At 51.1% G+C, this 13,964-nt stretch overlaps 1 pseudogene; it reads right to left on the reverse strand.

Annotated features, from left to right (window-relative positions):
* Window positions 1–1,066: 1,066 nt before the first annotated feature.
* Window positions 1,067–11,624, reverse strand: LOC136480929 (probable E3 ubiquitin-protein ligase ARI7; annotated as a pseudogene).
* Window positions 11,625–13,964: the final 2,340 nt, after the last annotated feature.

Here is a 13,964-nt window from a genome sequence, read left to right on the forward strand (position 1 = left end):
ACTTCTCAAATAGATTGCTTGGAACAGAAATCATATAGGGACTATAAATATAGTGGAAATGTAATAAATCTAATCTAAGTAAGAACAGAGCAATTGCTCCTTCCCCTACCCCTCTTCCTCTCCCTACCATCGTCCTCCCTCTCCCTATGCCTGTCTCCTCTCTACCGCCGCCTCTCCTCCCTAGCCCGACGCCCACAGCCACCCTCCAACCCTAGCTGTTGCCCCCATGCTACCCCTCCCTGCTGGGCTCTTACACTGGTATCGGAGACCAGACGATCCATGGCTTCCACCACCTCCAACATGCAACAGCTGCTCCAAACCTTCGCCAATGACCTTCGCAAGAATTTGGATGAGATGCATCATCAGCTCATCACTCTGAAACGCGCCTGCACGCCATTGAGCGGGCACGCACCCATGGTGGCGCCATCATCACCGGCATCCATGCTAGATTGAATCGGAAGAACGCCATCACCAGCCTTGAAGCGGAGACCAAGCACGTCATGCTAGACGTCGGCAAATCCTTCCTCAACAACAAGATGGAGGAACCGCACTCCTCCAATACCCCGGAGATCGTCATGGAGGTGTCGAACAACGTGTTCACATCACCACCAGCGCCGCAGCCGCCACTGCTGACAAGAATATTAGGAGAACGTTTAGTTTTAGTAGTACGTTGGAGTATATACGGCAAAAAGTCACAATCAACACTATTGGTAAGTCGATGAAGTTGCTTTCAAGAGATACTCCGGTTAGTCTTATGAACGATCTTTTGGCTATGGTCCCTCTTAGAGTGAGATTTGCGGTCACTCGTAACCATAGGGAATAAAGCAATGACATGGATGTGTACGCGAGATTTTCCAAAACGACAGACACAAAAGAGTGAATGAAGCTAAACCGAATAGCACACTAATTAAGTCTTGAATCCATGGATGTGTATGGGGGAGATTTTCCAAAATTATACAGACACAAAAGAATGAGTGAGTGAAGCTAAGCTGAATAACACACTAATTAAGTCTTGAATGCGATAAATCTGATGAAAGATAGCATGGGTTTGGAATCCATCCGTGCCCTACTCGGTCGTCTCCACCTCGGCCAGGTTGGTCTCGAACGCTTTCACGAGGTTCTCGAAGTAGTGCCGCGTCACCTTGGTGGGGCTCTCAAGCTGCTTCTTGTAGCTCTTGTACCTCTCGGCGACGTCGGCCGCGTCGCCGGCGCAGAGCTCCTTCCTCTCCACCTCGGCGCAGCCGTGCAGGCGCTCCAGCGAACTGTTGGCGTCTTTCTGAAGTTGGTCGAACAGATTGCGCTTGATGGCGTCGCGCTTGGGGTCCAGGAAGTAGCCGTACGCATGCGCCCACCGCAGGACTCGCCGGCAGTCGGCGACCTGCTCGTACGCCTTGGTCAGGAACCTCAGATCGCTGGCCGGGGCGCGCACCTTGTTCGCCATCTTCTCCAGCCCCTTGCGTTCCAGGTCGGCCATGTCCTTGAAAACCATCTGCAGCGACGTGTGGTTGGCCGCCCAGCGCTCGTAGTGGTACAGGTACCTGTCCAACGACGCCCTAGCTGGCTTGCTTCCGCCGTCGCTCGTCCTTGCCGCCGGCGTTGACCTTGTCCGCCCGCCCCCGGTAGCTACCGCATTCACATCGCCCCGACAGGCAGATCCAGCAGAAGTGGTGGTAGCAGGGGGCGCTGCACATCATGTGGTTGCACCCCTGGTTCTTCTCGATCGGCCGGCGGCACTTAGGGCAGAGCTTGGTGTGGGTCAGCACCCAGTTGGCCGTCTCCGAGTTGGAGACGTTCTTGGCCAGCCACGCGCGCACCGTGTCGCACGACACCGGCCGGTGCGCCTCCTCGCCGCAGCTCCAGCAGAATCCGTGCGTGCACTCGCAGAACACGTCCGTCGCGTCGCCAGCGCAGCCGACGAACTCCACGGCGCGCGAGCAGCCGCGTCCCGGGCACCACTTGACCCTGCCGCCGCTCTCGTCCACGAACGACCACAGCGCGAACCGCGCGTACCGGATCCTGTCCTCGGCGGCGGCCACCTCGTCGACCAGCTCCCGCACCACGGCCGCCGAGCAGGACGGGTCCGGGCACCGCAGCGACAGGCACCGCGGGCCGTCTTCCACGGCCGCGCGGATGTACCCGCGCCAGCACGCGTCGCAGTAGAAGTGGGTGGAGCACGCCGCGGGCCTCGTCCCGCCGGCGGGGAAGCTTCCGAAGCAGATGGCGCAGACGAGGGGCCTGCGGCTGAGCGCCGTGGGCACGAGGACGCTGCCGTCCGCCGGCAGGCCGACGGCGTGGCGGATGCGCCGGTCGTCGGAGAACCATTCCTCCTGGACCCACTTGTAGTGCCGCAGCAGGACTGCGGCGAAGCCCGGCGGGACAGACAGCATCTCGGCGACCTCGGCGATGTCCGCTTCCTGCCGCGCGCTGATAGCGTCCTGGCTCAGAACGATGTACCTCTGCTCGGCGGGTTCGATTGCCTTGGCGCCGAAGGCCTCCGTCTCCTCGTCATCGTCGCTGTAGTAGTAGATCGAATCCTCACCATCACTAGTGGAGTCGCCGTTTGTGTTGTAATCTCCCCTGCCGTCGCCGGTCTCGCCATCGTTGTAGTCCTTGCCAAACCGGCATCTCTTGCCGGCGCCGATCTCGCCATCGCCATAGTCCTCGTCAACCCGGCATCTCTTGCCGGCGCCACCAATCTCGCCATCGCCGTCTCTGCTTCTCTTCTTCCTGACGCAGCCGCGGCCCTTACCGCGTTGGGCTGTCTACATGCCGCTGCGCCGCCGGGGTCCCTGGCGAATGGTTAGAGTTACTCTCCTAAAATATTGTTGACCAGAGGATTTTGCTTCCAAACAAACCCCTTGTCGATATCGTTATAATTTGGTGAAAACCGATCAGCTTTGTAACTAAACTATTATTATTGCACTTTCCCCTTTGACTTCCGAAAAACCTTCGAGCCCTGGACCCACAACGCCTATAGCTAGGTTTGGTAACCCAAGGGCAACGCTACGGAGATATTTAGGGTAACGCAAATTAAACAACCAAAATATTCCTATCACCAAAATAACGTGTTGCCAAAATCTTCCACCTGCCGATAAGAATATAGAGGTACAGTATTATCAGTAAAATGTTTCATTTTATATAGCAAAAGACTTAGCCAAGAACTGAACTAAGAAGCTCTTTTTAAGAATTCTGACACAAAATTGAAACATTTACAGTCACAGACAGGTAAATTAGCATGGTTTCTACAGCCTGCTACTGCTAATAAGATCGCAGAAAAACTATCTAGTAGTAGAATTAATGCGTGCATAGGCTTATGATTAGATCAGATCAAAATACAAATTGTCAAATAAATTAAGCTAGGGTTCGTGTAGTGCTCGGCTTGGCACAACAGGAAGGGAGGAGAAAGGGTGCTTACTTCAACCATACCGCCAAGGGAGCTCGTGCCAGGGGATCTCGTGCCGCTCCTTGGGGATCTCGCTCCGCCGCTTGGGGGATCTCACACCACCGCCACCATCCTTCGCAGATCTCGGTGGGGGAGGGGCGCCGCGTATGACGGAGAGGAGACTGTGCTGTACTGCTGTGCTTATCGGTAGATGTACTAAGAAATTTAAAAGTTGAACATACTATCTCTGATAATCTGAATCACGTTCATTCATTTGAAAATTCACGCTAATTCATTTAACTTTCAACAAATAATTTATCATCGTTACTAACAAATAAGCAAAGCTAAAACACAAATATTGAGGCTAATATTTAACTTACAAGTAATGTGCAGCACATGAATTGATTTTGGTCCAAATAATTAAAATTTCAAAGGATCTAAAGAATATCAGTGTGCAGCGTACATGGAGGACGTATCTCGTACTTCATACTGAGGGTGTGTCTCGTCCTTAATTTTGTTGCACAGCTGCTGCTGGAGATGCAAGTTAATCCATGGTTAGAAGTTAGCTCAGCAACGAAATATGGCTCCCAAAAGATGTAGTTAATCCACGGTTCGAGAGTTCTTACCTTGCGAGATGACCTCTGAAGGCCAGGGGCAGGAGCGAGCTGTGAACTCCAGGAGAGGCCACGGGCGGTGCGGGCGAGGTCGTCCTCGATCTTAAGCGAGCAGGCGGCAGTGCGCTACCCGAGGGGGCGCGACCGCTCCATGAGGTGGCGGGACGCGATCTCCAGCGCTTAGCAGGGGGGCGCAGATCCAGGCGGCCATGGCTAGCCGTCTGGCCGTCGCCCCGGCTGGGCGAGCGCGAGAAGGGCCCAGGCGCGGGCATCAGCTGACCGCCGCTGCTCCGGTGGCACGTCCTGCTTGCCGCGTCCGCCACCGACGTTTCGCGCCGACCCGCGTCCTGCTTGCCGCGTCCGCCGCCAGCGTCATATGCCCCGCAGCTGCTTCCGTCGGCGGAGACATGGTGGCCGTCGGCGCGTAGGGGAGAGGAGGAGTCAGCCCGTGGGGGAGAGGAGCCATCGCGTGCTTCTCCTGCCGGGCCAGTGGGCGGCCGGCTAAAGGGAAGCACCGGCTAACACTACAGCAACCCTAGCCTCGTCGGGGGAAATAGCGTGGCGCCGGGGAGGCGAGAGGAGTCACGGGTGAAAAAGAGACGGAAAAAAAAGACAATTTGAGGACGACACGCCATTGGATTTGAGTTAGTAAATAGATAGAAGGTTTAAAATAAATTTGGACAAATCGTTTTAATAATGTTGTTTTTCTGGTATATTTTTGTAGGTGTATGGATGAGGGGCCTTTCAGCGGAGGACGTTTCTTTAGTGTGGACGTATGAAAGAAAAAGATGGTAAATTAATAGGCTAGACTAGATAGAAAAGTAGCATAGGTTCGTCTGCTGTTGGTTTGGATTGGACCTGATGTGCGTATGGTTTTGTTCTGTTGTTCACTAGTGATACTGATCGAATTTCTGACTAGCTAGCCGGCCAAGCTGGAGATAGCAAATGCCAGTTGCCACGGTTGGCCGGTCGGGCTGCGTTGACCGCACCAAAGCACTTGTACTCTGTAAAAAAAAACCAAAGCATTTGTACTGCTTTTATCACCCTAAAAAAATTGTACCGACTTTGTTTAGTTTGGGTGGGACGCTGCGAGTCCGAGCAATAATCCATGCCAGACATCAAGATGGAGATCCAGAAAGCGAGCATCCCCGTGAATTTGCAGCGGCTGATCTTCTTATTGGCGACTATCTATCTATTTATTTATGTATTATTATATTCCTCCTTGAGTTCAAAACAGAATGCACTATATTAGGGATAGAGGGAGTACCTGGCTACCTGCTTAGAGAGATTTCCTTGTTTATAAGAGAAATTTTACCGCGCCTGTAAATAATGGGAGCCATCTGTTTGGCTAAATCGGATGGTTAAAAAAAGAAGGAACCTACTAATATAAGAGAAATTTAAGCTGTGGGCCAGAACCAAAATTTAGTAGGTTCAAAACCAGCTCGTATTAAAACGTGGATGGTAACATGGTACTTTCTCGTAGCAAGGATATTCCCAGCCGGTGTCTTCACAACTCCGGCCTGCGGTGGATTCACTGGCCACAGATGAAGCGCGGAGCCCGAGGAAGTGTATGAGGGAGGCAGCGGTGGATCAGCTACGGTAGACGTGCGAGGCGGGCCAATTTCCGACGAGGCCCTGGGAGCCTAGCACTGGGCGGATGGGTACTCCGGTCCTTGTCTCCCAACGCACGCCCTCTTCTTCTCTCATGACTCCTGCAGCTCGCTCTCCTAGCCCAGGCGGCGCAACTCGCCGGGTATAGGCTCTGGCGCGGAGGCTCCCCGGCAAGTGCGGCCCCCGGTGCGTAGGACGCGGCGGGCACGCGCGCCGCGAGCAGCCTGACAGCCAAGTTTCAGAGTCGTTTACATGCCATTTTTCTGACGATTTCGTGTGGTGGCACTACCCCATCCGTGAGCAGTATTCCAAGTGGATCTTTAACTTACATTTCCCTTTTAATGACCCCTGTATTTCCATCAATAGATTATTAAGAGATAGAAGGGTTCTAAAATTGGCTTGCCTGCTGATTTGTCCAGTGCATGAACTGAGCTACGAGGATACTATGGGAGATCATAATAGGCTAGGAAGCTGCCCAACATGAATATCTTACTTCTTAGTAATGGTACTTGGTGTAGTTGTCCTTTGAAAGTCTCAACAAGAATTTAGTTGTGCCAACAAAAAAACACACTTTGTATGATGATGGCACCATGTTGGGAAAATATAAGGTTTCTGATGGTCTGAATGTGCAGGCTGCTCCAGAGTCCCATAGCTGCAACCTAACCTTGCATGATAAGATTTCAGAAGCCCACTCTTTATCTGATCGAAATATTGGAAAGAAAAAAGTTGACATTTAGAAACGTAGTTGCAATATATCTGTTACAAAATCTTCATAGGGTGGATACAGAAAAACAGCAAAAACAAGATTCAAACAAGCAAACAGTTGGGAAAACGTGAGAGAAACATCACGCCCTTCATCACATCACAGTATCAGTGGATTTGCAGCTGCTTCGTGCTTTTCTACTGTCAGTGTGGCAAAATTCCACTATGCAGTCAAGATCAAGAAGTCAATGGTTCCTTTGGGGTCTTAGAGCAAGTATAATAGCAGGCTGTAAGCCGACTAAATGCTGAGGTGGAGGAGAGAGGGGAGGAGAGAGAAGAGAAGCGGGCTGTAAGCTTACAGCCGGCTTGGGCACGAGAACCAAAAAAGTCTGTGAGAGACACTAATACAGAGATGGACTTTACTCCCGGTGGGGAACCCCCTCTAGTCCCGGTTCCCCACCCGGGAGTAAGCATCCGGGACTAAAGGCCCCTTTAGTCCCGGGTCAGAAACCGGGACTAAAGGGGGACCTTTAGTCCCGGTGCGTAACACCAACCGGGACTAAAGGTCCTCCCAGCTTTAAAAAAATAATGCCTCCCACCGTTGCGTCCCGTGAGATTCGAACCCAAGACCTCATGCATTGCCTCGCGCGTAGCTTACCACCCCACCTACACAACACATTTAACAATGGATGGGATGCTTCCCTTTTGAACTAACCCATCAGGGAACCTTTAGTCCCGGTGCGTAACACCAACCGGGACTAAAGGTCCTTTAGTCCGGGTTGGTGTTACCAACCGGGACTAAAGGTTTGAGGACTTTTAGCCGTTGGGCAGGGACCTTTAGTCCCGGTTGGAGACACCAACCGGGACTAAAGGTCTCTCTAGTCCCGGGCGCAAAAAATACCGGGACTAGAGTCCATTTTTTGCCTCGGATAAAAGGTCTGTTTTCTACTAGTGAGAGACAAGTGAACCATGTATTAACTGTAAAGAGCTAACTACTGTATGAGTGGGCTGAGAGAAGGCTGTAAGGAACCTTACAGCCAGCAAGCCAGCTGTATTATTAGCCTTGCTCTTACTAGAACAACATTTAATGCATAGAGTGTGGAAAAGATGGCCAGCGCCCAGCTGCTGCAATGTAACAACTGCTTGTTATCTGTTAATGACATCTGTAGGACCTATTTGCCTAAAATCTGAATGAAACAAACCGAACCCATCTGCAGAGTCAATTCACGGTTCTTTTAGGTATGGGCCGGGAGCCGAGTTTAGTTTAGTGAACCCTAGTCTAGTTGCTGTCAGCACTTCCTCCATCTAAATAGTATTAAGAGAGTCCTTTAGGCAAGGTCCTACAGGCGGCTGTGGGAAAACGGCGACCGAGGAGGCAGGCGACGGCGACGCCGGCAACGAACTCCAGTTTCGAGGATTCTGTTCATGAGTCGATTGGATAAGTCTCTTAAGGAAAGTACTAAAGTACCCTTATGTATAAGAGAGTATAACTAATTGATTTTTTTAATGATCAACGGCCGCTGATTTTTTGCTTGGGAGGAACTGGTGGTTCCTCCCAAGCACAGTAACAAACCTCTTTTGATAAAGGAAGATCTTACTAAAGTTTCCAACCTCTACTCAAAACGAGTATGTGTGTGTGTGACTATTTAGTCATTTGGTAATGAGGTACCATATAGGTTAACTCTTGAAAGGAACATTAATCAACTTATGAAACCTTTTGTACATCAAACATGAATATCATTTAGTCCCCGTTTGGATCATTGGAATTGAATTCATAAATTATTTAGGTATAGATAAGCTACGGCAGCGCCGGAGAAGAGCAGGGTGCAGGCACAACAACGCTCAAGCAAAGTAGGAGCGGCCAAAGCCAGGGCCGCAGGGCGACAGAGGCCATTGAGGCCGTGAAGCTCGCGACCTTCTTGGCATCTATTACTTCCCCTAAAATCCATAAACACAAGAATAAAAAAAAATTTAGGTCTGCATTCTCTTTCAGAATCCCATAAAGTGGAGAACACTGTAGCTGTGTTCATTAGAGGAAGCACATTGAACTCGTCGCTGGATTTGGTTCACAGTAAGCTAAGAAGTTATAAATTGAAAATATATACAAATTAAATTTTTCATTCTACTGACTGTATTAAAGCTTGCATCAGGCTTCCGAAATGTCTGAATCCAAAAATTCAGTATTGCCAATTACCATCTCAGGCTTGAATCGTTGATTGGTTATGAATAATCCAAGAACAAACACATAGATAGTTGACGTTGAGCATCTAATAAATACATTCCTCAGAATTTCCACATGTCTAAACTAATATCAGTTTAGTTATTCAAAAGCAAACGTAAGTCATCAATCTTGTCGTTGTGAATGTGCTTCATCTGGAACGGTTCCCTTGGATGAGGATGGGAATCTCACTGCCAATGACCCCTTGGGCGAGCAGCCCCTGTTAAGATCAGTGCCGTCGAGCCCCTTGAGACAGTTGGTATAGCGAGCCACGGACAGACGGGCGGCCACGGTGCGCCCCATAAAGGCGGGCTGGCAGGTACCAACCTACCGGGCGGCGGGCGGCGTCGATCCCTTGCAGCCGGCCAAGCCACAGGCTCTTGCAGGCGTGCGCCGACGAGCACCTGGAGGTGGACGATGGTGAGCCTGGACAGACGTCCGTCGCCAGTGCGCCTCGTTCAGGCTAGTGGCGGCAGTGGCGAGCCGGTGAACCGTCTCCGGCGCTGATGCGTGTGTGTTGCGTGCAAAAGAGAAAGATAAGAATGTCGATCAAAGGTAATGACTGCGCTAAAATGACTAAACTATCCTTAATTATATTTAGTTATATACTTTTAAATCAGATGGCTGATAAAAATTTTTATAGGAGGAACGGAGGAACCACCGGTTCCTCCCAAGCACCGTAAAACATCTCTGGAAATAATAGCAATTTAGTGATAAATAAAATGATTCCGGTACTAATAAAAATAACAACAGTAGGTGTGCGATTTAACAAGATCACACCTATCTCAGATACATATTGTGAAGATCATTAATCAAAGACTCTAGCACTACGAACTGAGGCAAATTCAAGCTTCCTAGTGCTAGTAACAGAAGCAATGTGTGAACGAACAACAAAGAAAGTGTTAGACATTCTTACAATGGGGTTGTCCGCATTAGAGATAGTGCAAAAAGTAGAAGAAGTAGACCGTCGATGAAGACCTGCGAACACCGGCGTAGAGGGAAGAAGGTGCTCAGCGAGTAGTTGCGACGGCACTTCCCAAAAACCAGATACGATCCCTACCCCGTGCAGGGACACAAGGAGACGTTGGCTGCTGAGACTTGCTCTCCTGGCACCGATGACACGACGGCGACGGGATGGGGAAGACGGAGGCGGTATGAGGAGACGAATTGTCTGTACAGAGGACGACGTCTCGTCCCAATATATACACGCGTCACACCTATGGTAATTAATTAGCCATGTAATCACAACATGAAGTTGGTAATCACCATTAATACGAGAATGATTGCTTACCAAAATAGGCCAGCACAATTTTCTCCATGCATGCAAAAATATCGAGTGGCAAAAGGAAACCGTGCACCTGCAATGTCGAAGCGAGAAATCGCCGAACCATTAACGCGCATGTCGCGTGCCCACGCCCACGCACATCGCCCTGCCCCACCCCGCTCGGCCCGGCGAGGTGAGGTGAGCGAGCGCACGTGCGTGTTTTCCTTTTCCTCTCCTCAATAGCTTCAACTTGTTAGATTGATCTCCACCGAGTCGGCCCAACGGCCGACTCGAGCCTTGATCCACGCCCTGATCGGGGTGCCCAACCAATTCATGGTTGGTGGCCCCGCGTCGCGCAGCGCTATAAAGAGGAGGTGGGGTCGGGGCTCGTGTTACGATGTTCACCGCAGCCACCACAACCCCACCTACAACCCTAACCGATCAAGGGGGCGCTAAAAGCGACAGAAAGCGCCACCGCCTCGCCGCCGCCTCTACACCACCCCATCATCCACACCGACGACCTTGCCACTGACGCAATGGCCAACGGCTCCTCCAAGCCCGATGGTCAGCTACTTCTACCCCTCTCTCTTTCTCTCTATGTTCTTGTCGATGTTTCACCACCGATAGCCTGCCACGGGGGTACCCGGGGCAGTATGTTCGGGCTTCGGCGTATGCTGAACTCGATGGTTAACGCAAGAGACAGTCGATTTATCCTGGTTCAGGCCCTCGATCGTAGATCGAGTAATAACCTTACGTCCAGTCGGCGTTAGCCTTTGCGTTGGATTGATTGTAATGTGTTGTGTTGTGTTGTACAATTGTTCTCTCCCTCTCAGGAGCCCTGCCCTCCTTTATATAGTCAGGAGGCCAGAGTCCTAGTCGGTTTATAATGAGATTTCCTAGTAGGATTACCTAATAGTTCTACTACTACGATTATATGGGAAGAATCCTAGTTGGACTAGATCTTTTTTGGGGAGGGCGCGTCATGTGCATGCATCCCTGGTTCTTCTCGATGGGCAGCCGGCACCTGGGGCAGTGCTTCGTGTTTGCCAGCACCCAGTTGGACGTCTCCGTGTAGGAGGCGTTCTTGTCCAGCCACGCGCGCACCGTGTCGCACGACACGGGCCGGTGCGCCTCCTCGCCGCAGCTCCAGCAGAAGCCGTGCCTGCACTCGCAGAGCACGTCCGCCGCGTCCCCCGCGGCGCCGAGGAACTCCACGGCGCGCGTGCAACCCAGCGCCACGGCACCACTTGATCCTCCCACCGCCGGCGCCGCTGCCCTCGTCCACGAACGACCGGAGCGTGAACCGCGCGTACCGCTCCCTGTCTTTGGGCGTCGGCGGCCACGGTCGACGAGCTCCTGGACGACGGGCGGCGGGGCAGGGACGGGTCCGGGCTACTGCGCGCCGTCGTCCACCGCCGCGCGGATGTAGGCTCGCCAGCACTCGCCCACAGTAGTAGGTGGGCGCACCCCGCCGACCTCATCTCCCCGGCGGGGTGCTCCACGAAGCAGATGGCGCAGGGCAACTCGGCCCGGCTGACCGGCCGTCGGCACGGGGAGGCCGCCTTCCGCCGGCAGGCCGGTGGCGGCGCGGGACGCGGCCGTCGTCCGAGAACCACTCCTCCTGGGACGCGCGCCGTGCTCCACTTTGAAGTGGCCAGCAGGCAAGGACCGGCCGCGAAGCCCGGAGGGATGGACAGATCTCGGCGACCTTGGTGAGGACGACGTACCTCTGCTCCTTCTCCTCGCCGTCCGTCGGCGTTCACTTCCGTGGGTTTCTACCTCGTCGTAGTCGCAGGTGTCCTCGAACGCGTAGTCGTCCTCGCCGTCGGCCATGTCTTCGTCGTACTCGTACCCTCCGCAGTCGTCGCTGCCGTCATCGTTGTCAGCATCCCCATCGCCGTCGTGCCGCCGAGTTCTGATGGAGGCGGAGGGTTTTAGATGAGGGTAAGGATGAAAACGGTCGAACTCGGTCGAAAAACTCCTCAACGTTTTCTACTTTTACATTTGAAATACGAAAGCGAAAGCGAAAGCGGACAAGCCGGACACGAAAACGAGCACGAACTTACGGAATATCTAGAATTTTGAAAACGAACCAATTCGAGCGGAATTATGTCGAACACGGTCGGTATGCGAAAATTTAATACGAAATACCGACCCACAGTGCATAGCATTAAACAAGTGCACGACCAAATACATAACAAGTTCACAACTAACAAGTGCATGATCTAGTTCAAGTGCATAGCATTAAACAAGTGCACGACCAAATACATAATAAGAGAGATGAGGCTGGACGCCGTCTATAGAGAGGGTAGCTAGCCACCGGTAGAAAGAACACAGCTGCGTGGTGAACAGCCTGTAATTGGGCTGTATGACCTGTGCAGTTGGCCAAATTCGGTTTAAACCGAATTTTGAATTCGGAATATTTCAAATTAAAAGTAGAAAAGTAGAAAACGGTCGAAAAATGTGTAAACCGTTTTCTACTTTTACATTCGAAATATGAAACATCTCAAATGCGAAAACGAAAACGGTAAAGTCGGACAAGAAAATGCGGATTCGATCGGATTAAATATAGAAAACGATGCGGTTCGGTTCGGGATATTTCCGTTCCGTTTTCATCCAGAGACGAGGGTGCTATATCTATCGCAAATTCAGTTCCTTATTTGAAGGGATTCTGTCTCGGGTCTAGATGCTCTGGCGATGCTGGGAGATAGGAAGCCGGAAGCTGGAAGCCGTCCATCGCACATCCGATGGCAAGCAGCATGATCTGGGCCTGTAGGCCATCTCTATGCGCTGGAATTGGCAGTGCGCCCGGCCCATAAATGGCCCATTAGGAAATACGGGCTCCGCATCTACGTGAAGGTGTAGCGGAGCTGCGGAAGGGGTTGGCGACTTCCGAGGCGATTTCTGATCTTGTGAAAGGAATCATTATTGTTTGAGATTCATACTAATCCGAGATTAGTTAAATGAAACCCAAGCTCTAAATGAGGATTATGGAAATAATGTTTATTTAGGATTAACTGAGCGAATTATTTAGAAACGGCTTCTAATCCGAGGCTTAAAGCTTTAGGCCTCCTTTGAAATGCAGAAATTATAAAACACCGTGGAACCCTATGGTATTTGCACGTTGATGCGTGTCTTTTGCATCTAATCTGGCACTGACTTAGGCTTAAAAATTGACCTTACTCCAAGTGCTAATTTCATGTCAACATTGTCTTATACACAGCATCTCAAGTATTAAGAGAACGTAGACTAATGCACCCTTATAAGCCTGATGAATCAATCTAAACGGATATGTTCCATCCATGGAAACATTCATGGACCGCACTGTGGAAAGTTCAAGTATCGTTTAAAATCTGAGTCTTCTTGTGGCGGTTGGCACATCACTCTGTTCCATCCATGGACATCCTCTACCACAGAAACATGGCACCATAGAGTCCCTATGCAATATGGATGTTCAGTGTAAAATGGAAAACAATATTTGGGCCTTGGAGAAGGAGGAGATTGTTGAACATGTGTGTGAGATACATGAGCAAGACCCCATAGGGTTAGCTCGTGGTGGTGTTCGCTATATTGCCGCATCATGATTTGCCTAGAGTAATAGTGAAAATGTTGGGTATCTAGTACGCTCCGTGGGAAGCTGTATATGAGAATTCTTTCCAAAGCCCACTATTGACTCATTGCTTTGTGGAGAGATTTTTCACTGACGTACAACTATCAAAGCCCCATGTCATACATCCAATGGAGGGTCCAGGAAAGGGGGGTTAGAGGCCCAAGAAGGCCCATGGTGGCCACATCCTGGCCAAATCGCGCCACCAGGAAGGGCGCACCCAGAGACAGGGCGGCCAAGGCCCAGGAGGGCCGTGAACACAAGTAGCACGCCCCCACCGTAGCACCCAAGGAATATAATATAGAATCTTAGTATAAGGAATAATATTAGATAGATTGTTTTGTTTAGGAAGGGAAGATCCAATCTATAATGACTTCTCAAATAGATTGCTTGGAACAGAAATCATATAGGGACTATAAATATAGTGGAAATGTAATAATCTAATCTAAGTAAGAACAGAGCAATTGCTCCTTCCCCTACCCCTCTTCCTCTCCCTACCATCGTCCTCCCTCTCCCTATGCCTGTCTCCCTCTCTACCGCCGCCTCTCCTCCCTAGCCCGACGCCC

Source organism: Miscanthus floridulus, chromosome 9 (genome assembly GCF_019320115.1).
Source record: "Miscanthus floridulus cultivar M001 chromosome 9, ASM1932011v1, whole genome shotgun sequence".
NCBI classification, from domain to species: Eukaryota; Viridiplantae; Streptophyta; class Magnoliopsida; order Poales; family Poaceae; genus Miscanthus; species Miscanthus floridulus.